The following is a 7,703-nucleotide window of genomic DNA, read 5'->3' on the forward strand; positions in this document are numbered from 1 at the left end:
TTCAGCCTCTGGATCTCCTTGTCAGCCTTGGCCATGCTGACGTACATCTCGCCAAAGGCCTGCCAAAACAAAATCATGTTAGTCAGTTGATACAAAAATAATCCAACACAAATACATTCGGAAAGGGCCTAAACACTTACATAGGCAGAGGTGAGGATCGTCTTTTGGGCCCGGTCCACGAAGGATGAAGCTGGAGTCTTTGCCAGGGCCTCGGGGTCGCTCTTCACGCCTTCCAAGAAGACGTTCACCAAGGGCACCTCCTGTCGGTGCATCGCCAGGTTGACCTCCTTCTTCTGCTGCCGAAGCCTGCCGAAGTCAACCTTCTCTACCCCCTCGGCGAATACATCCTCCATGCCGAAGGGTAGCTTCGGCGGGGCCTGCAGATCAAAAGGCGGAAGTCTCGGCCCCGAGCCCATCACATGCTGGTGCGCCTCCTCTATAGCTTTCCTCTTGCCCAGCACATCCGCAACCCGACCCTCATCATCATCCCTGGGTCGTTTTCCGGCACTCTTTTCAGCTTTCTTGGCCCGCGACTCCCTCAGCCGCTTCTGCATCTCGGCCTCATCAATGTCCACGGCCACCTTCGTGCTTCCCCTTATGATGCCAGCCACTGCCAAAACAAACAAAGCAATTATATTAGTCAAACTCACAAAGGTTCAGCACACAAATAAAAAGATAACCCAGGTACTTACTTCCTTGCAGCAGTCCGGACTCAAACAAGTTCTTCTGCGTGACCAAGTTCCCGCACTCACGCTCAGCCTCGGATAGCTGCGCCCTCACCCACTCAACCTCGTCCTCTTGCTGTTTGGAGATCGGGCCCCACTTCACCGAACCTGCATCAAGAGTTAGAAATTACTTAGCCATTTACACCTGCAGAAACAAAGTACATAACCAACAATGGGAGCCAAGACTACAATCAAGCAATGGACAATCTTAAGGGATGGGGCCAAGGACCTATAGACTGAAAATGGGTAGGAATGTGCTGGACAACTCTCTTCCCTGGAGGACACTCCCAGTCCCCATAAGCCATGCACCACCTGTTCCTCCAGGACTTCTGCGTTGTGGGCTTGTGTCCAATGAAATAGCCCCTCTCCTTCGCCTTTCGGCAATTGGCCTGTACCCAGCCAAAATTTCCCTGTTGCTTCGAGATTGAGTACAGGTACATGAACTGCTCAAATGTTGGCTCCCCTAGCCCAGCCAACCACCAAGCAATGTACACTCCATGCAGAAGAATCCAGAAGTTGGGATTATATTGCCCCGGTGCATACCCCAACTTGGCCAACATCATCTGAACCCACGGATGAAACGGTAGTCTGAAGCCGTGCCGATACATATCTGTGAAAATCATCACGGAGCCATCCGCGGGATATCTGACTACATCGGCCTCAGTCGGTAATCTCAAGCCCACATAGGCTGGCACCTCAAAATCTTTCCGCAGCTGGGCCAATTTTGCTTCTGTCAGCGTATTCCGCCTCGGCAACGGAACACCGACCCGGATGTCTAAACCTTCTGAAACCGAAGCCGCGGCTATACCCACAGACCCCGATGGTGATGCCTGGTTGCTCGAACCCTCTTGCATTTGCGGCAAGGCTAGAACCCGGTTCGCTATGGCCTCTAGCTCTATATAATTCCTCTGCATCTCCCTATATGCAGCTGCCCCAGAGTCTTCGGATGGCTCAACCCTCTCAACCCCAGACAATATCATCCTACTCTCTATTGTGCCTTCTACCAGACCCTCTGTATCTGAACTCTCCTCTTCAGAACATACATACTGGCTGGGCTCTTCACTCTCAGTATCATCCCCGCCGAAGGCAGGGGGGTCAAGACTTTCCCTATCAGAACTCTCAGACATCTACAAGTATGCAAGAAACAAAAAAGAAACTAATGCACATGCGGAGAAGGATCAAACCACAACAACAGAAATTTGACAAATCTTCATGCCAGGCAAGAATTCTACATGTTCATACATATTCAAAGTGTTCATCATGTTCATGCTCATGTTCATCATGTTCTTCCTAACATTCAACATGTTCATACAAAACAAGGCATTTCAATTCAAAAAATCTAGCGAAATAGGTTCTAACCTTGTTTGTAGCACCCCGAATGTTCGCCGGAAATCACTTCAGCCTCTATCACCACCACAAATTCCTCGCCGGAAATCGCCTCCTCTCCTTCAAAATTCTCACAATTTTTCTCAAATTCTCACAAGTGTGATGCCTTCACCACCCCAAGTTCCTTTTTATAGCCAACTAAGGGTACGACGTCTCGATTCACGAGCAAACCCTAGCACCCTTTCATTTTCCCTCCTAAATGCCTTGTACCTACACCATTTGAAATTCAAATTTCAAAATAAACAAAAATGAGGGAAAATTTCGGTGCCTTGCCGAACGGCAAGGCCCGTGCAAACATAAAATGAGACCCACAAAATTCAAGTTTGCTAGCCTACTACATAGACCCACTCTTATTACAAGGCTAGGGCCCAAAATTGTCTAAAGCCAAGGCAAAAATTTTATCAAGGCACCCAAAAACATTTTAAAACACATATCATGTATGGGCTTGCCGAACGGCAAGGCCCGAGCACCAACAAATTGGGGGCTCATCTCACGGACACCACATCCACGGATCAAGCCCAGTTGCCGAAGACAACAAATACGGAAATAACAAAATTTCAACGGCCTTGCCGAACGGCAAGACCCACAAAAATACAATGAAGGAACTCGACAAATACTCACCTTGAGCTGCCGAAGCAAACAATGAAGGAACTCCCTTGCCGAAGCACCAGCTTCCTCAGCCCCTGCTCAGCCCGGTGCTCAGCCAATCACCCTTGCCGAACGGCAAGGGCCTTCAAAATCGTAAATGAACTGCTGCCTAGCATTGCCGAAGACAAACACCCGTGCTGCTGACCCGTGATCAAGCCACTGTCTAACCTGCCGAAGCAGGTCTGCCGAAGGACCAAGTCTGCAGGAAGCCAAGCTCGCCGAGGCCCAAGAAAACTAGACGAACGGCAAAGTCTCGAGAAAACCACAATCTCGCTCCAAGCCCCCCTGCTGCCGAAGCACCTCCAGCTGCACCACCTTGCTCCAGCTGCCGAAGTAAACCACAAATGCCTCCAGCCGCTGGACACCTGAGCCGCTGCCGAACGGCAAGCCTAAACAGCCGCTCTTCAACCTCCTCGGACAGCACAGCCTGCTGCAGCCGTGCCACCACTGCCCAGCCCCTTCGGCAAGATTAGTCCACAGCTTCTTTGTTCGACAAACCAGCTGCCGCGCCGCCAATTCCTGCCGAAGACAAATCAAACTCGCTGCCGCCCTGCTTGCCGAAGACAGTGCCGCTGCCTTGTTCCCTTGCCCGAAGCCAAAATCCCTACAAGACCAAACCGTGCTTCCAAATACTTGCCGAACGGCAAGTTAGCCACTCCACGATTTTGTCTCTCCAAACTGCCGAATGACAAACTGCCGAACGGCACTCTCAACCCCGGCTCTATTTATGCCAAACGGCACCCCTCAACCCTAGAACTTCCAAAATGGCCGAAGCCCACCTTGAACCCAAACTCTAGTCATATTGCCAAAGGCCCAACCTTTGAAGGCCAAGCCATTCAAAACACAAATATGGGCATATGGCTAGACCCTTGCCGAACGGCAAGGGTCATGAAGACACTTTGGAGAGTTCAAAATTTTGAAAAACCGACCCCAAAAAAAAAAAAAAAAAAAAAAAAAATTTTGAGGCCGGACCCATCTTTGCCGGGTCGGCAAGGGCCATGAAACATTTTGTCAGAGTTCAAAACTCCCAAATGGCCCGCCATTTTTCCAAAAAAAAAAAAAAAAAAAAAAAAAAAAAAATTGACCGACCCTTGCCGAACGGCAAGGGCCATGGAAACATTCTTGTGGAGTCTTCAATTCCCAAATGGCCCGGCCATCCAAAAAAAAAAAAAATTGGAGCTGGACCCTTGCCGAACGGCAAGGGCCATGGAAACATTCTTGTGGAGTCTTCAATTCCCAAATGGCCCGGCCATTCAATTCCCTTGAAGGCCTAACTTCCGAGCTCAAAACAAAAATAGCTAAACCCTTGCCGAACGGCAAGGGCCATGAACAAATCATGGAAGAATTCGTTCCTCTCCAACATTTCAAACGGACCCGGCTCCTTTGAAAGCCTGGCTCCCCTACGGACCCCAGCTCCCATCTTGTCTGCAACATGCCCAGATACCTAGGTACCCAGCTACCATGTGTTGACGCAACTCCTAGCTTGCCAACTTGGGGGACTAGGGAGTGCCCTACGACTCCCAACGAAGCTGGAATGCTCGGTTACAATTACAAAACTCACAAGTTCCCAACCCAGAAGTTACTTCTCGACCGCGAACTTGGGGGACTACTGTTTACACCATAATGAACCGAGCAGTCCCAGCCACAAAGCAACTAGCACCAAGGCAACCATGCCTTCTCCCATGCCGAAGGAAGACACACTTCCGAGGTGCCAGACACCTGCCGAAGCTCCCAAATGCCAAACCTAATCTCCAGGACACGTGTCGCCACCACAACGGCTTGCACAAAGTCCCACATTGGAACTTTGTGCAAAGCTCCCACTTTCACTTCCCTATAAATAGGGAACAAAACCCAGGTAAAACGGAGAGACCATTCCCCTACTTTCACTGTTACTCTGCCAGAATTACTACCTGTAACTGACTTAGGCATCGGAGAGCCTTCGGCCGGCACCACACCGGTGTCCGAAGCTTAACGGTTGCTTCTCCTCTTTTTACCTTCTGCAGGTCTTACCAATCCATTTCACCCGAGGGCTTCAGCCTTCCTCCCTGCTGAAGACCTAGTACCTCTAATCACTAAGTTGGACTCAAATAGTGGCCGAGCCATTTTGAGCATCAACAGGTGGCAACCCTCAAATCATTTTCTTGGATGATGAATCCATATTGGGTGGCAACCCTCAAATAAAACTCTTGGATGATAAATCCATAATGGGTGGCAACCCTTAAATCATGAACAACAAATCCATGAGAGGATTCCTGTTTAACAAAGCTCTGCCGAGCAAAAGGAAATCCTTTGAAATGGAAATGGTGTTTGGAGGGTTAATTCAAAAAATGTACAAAAAAAAGAGAGCGTGAATTACCTCTTGGGCTCTCTCACCACTCCTCTCCATCTCTGCTTAAGAAGGCCTTTATTTTTCTCTCTGAGCAAACTACATCAAAAAAATGCAAAGGATGTTAGTCATGAAGAAAAGAATAGGCAGAGAAAAAATGGAGATCTGTAAAAAAAGGGGAAAAGAAAATAGAGGCCATGTTTTTCTGTCACAGCCTCTCTCCTCTCTCTCTCTTAGATGATCCTCTTGTTGGGCACACAATCACAACAGACAGAAAAAAAATTAAAGCAGGAAAACAACCACTAAAAAAGGGGAAAGAAAGTGGCTGAGCGCCACTTCGTGGGTGTTGCTGGGTTAAAGTTAGAGAATGGTGCCAGCCAAAAGAAAACATGGGTGTAGAAAAAAAAAAAAAAAAGCAGAACTTGAAGGGCCACGTTGGAGCAGCCCATGCTTTGAATGCCCTATCTTTTGGTTCCATAACAAACAATGGATGTATGACAATTAAAAAAAAAAAAGTTTGCTTCAGTCATTAAAAAGAGGAAGAAAAGTCAAAACATAAAAAAAGAGAAGAGAAGAGGGTGGCTGACGCCACTTTGTTGAAGTTGGAAGAAAAGCAAAACAAAGGGGACAAGAGACTTGATGTTGCAGAGAAAAAATGAGGAAAAAGACAAAAAAAATCTGAAACCTCTTTGGTGTGCTGTGGCAGTTTTTCTTCTGGCTTTCTCTTTTTGTTTGCAAAGGCTGTATACAGATTGTGACTTCGTGCATTTTCTTTAAAGACTGAACAGTAATAGTGTTTGCTCTTAATTCGGACTGATCACAAGTATTCCAGATAAAGATGGGATTGCAAGGTCTGATTTTACTTGGAAACAAACTCTGCAAAGAGTTGGATAGCTAATCGCCTGCTGGACCAAAGTTTTTTTTTGGGGCTCCATGCTCATGGGCTAACTATCAACAAACATCAAAAGCCCAAAATAGGATCATGGGCTGTCAGAGAATAATTATCCATTGACTCTCAGAAGCCCATATAATTAATGGGTAACCCAAATAATTACCCATTAAATTTCCTAAGGCCCAAATTCCCTATCATATGGTTAATGGATTAGTTAAAAAAAAAAATCCTTGTAGCCATATTTGGGTCCAAGTGCAAATGTCAACTTTAGAAAATTAGTGGGTTAATCAAAATTGCTCATTAATTTTCTGGGACATTGACAAAAAGAAAAAGTGGTACAAAACCATCCAAATTTTTCCCATGGGTCATCTACCCATGAAAATTCCAATGAGATTAAATTCAAATATCTCAAACACAAATTCTCAATTAATGGGCCACACTTACCCATTAATTTCAAAATTTTCCCATAGGTCACCTACCTATGAAAATCCCCAAATTATCTCAAAGATACAAATTCTAAATTATTGGGTCATCTACCTATGAAAATCTTCAAATCGTCTCAAAGACACCAACTCTAAATTATTGGGCCACACTTACCCATTAATTTCTAAATTTTTCGAACTACGTTGGTTTGATCCCTTTAAAAGGGTACGTAGGCAATCTAGAGATTCAATCTAGATGCAACCATCCCAAACATATTTCCATATCGAATCCCTGGTTTATTCAGCTAAATTCACTCAAACTCCTCAATCAAACCCATTCAAATTCTTCGTTTTGTGATGAGTCATTTATTCATCATGAATCTTTGAACTACGAGTGGCTTGATTCCCGCAAAGGATACGTAGGCATCCTGAGGTTGGACTTGGGAGCAGCTGCAAAATCAAACACACACGTTCTGTTTCTTTATGATGGAATCAAAGGGTTTTCCCTTGAAGCAAGGGATTGTAATTAAGAGACTTGCGTCTCGAATGGGTCGAACCTAAAATAATAAAACCCCATTATTTAATTAGTGGTGGTGAAATTATATTAGGAAGATCACCATTTTCCTTCAACATAATTTTTGGCACGCCCGGTGGGACCCATTTACCTTTTCATCTCCAATCATAAAGTGACTAATGTTTGTTTTATTTATTTGTGTTTTTCACAGGTTAACAAAACCAGATATGATGGCACCACAAGTAACGATTTTCTTCCACAAAATTGAGACTACCAAGAATGCGTGCACCAAACGAGTAGGGTTCAAAAAGACTTTCATTGTTCGTGAGAGCCTCGTCAAGTGCACTGTGCCAAAGCCCATTCAGAGGGCTAGACCTCAGTCATTCCTAAAGTCGTCAAGACCCTATTGAAGAAAACTCCATCCAAGAACGCTCTCCGGAATGGAAGAAAGAGGGCTGCGCGTGCTTTAAGAAAGAAAGAAGCAAAAAAAGAGTCTATTGAGGCAATCTTATCCCAGCTTTCTGGGACAAGCCCAATAATGACTGAGGGCAAAAACACCTTAACCACCTTGGCTGTGCCGACTCCCAAGAGAACAAATACTTCCCGAATTGTCCAAATCATGATTGGATCAATTCCAGTCAACCTATATCCTACAGATTCTGTTCTGATGACTTCCACCAACGAAGCTAGAGATGAAGGTCAAAAGGACGACTTTGTGAAGAACGTTGAGGTTCAAGGGGCCGAACCTCCATCAAGCCTTAGAGCCCATGTTGTGGAATCCACATTACAA

Source organism: Prunus dulcis, chromosome 2 (genome assembly GCF_902201215.1).
Source record: "Prunus dulcis chromosome 2, ALMONDv2, whole genome shotgun sequence".
Taxonomy (NCBI): Eukaryota; Viridiplantae; Streptophyta; class Magnoliopsida; order Rosales; family Rosaceae; genus Prunus; species Prunus dulcis.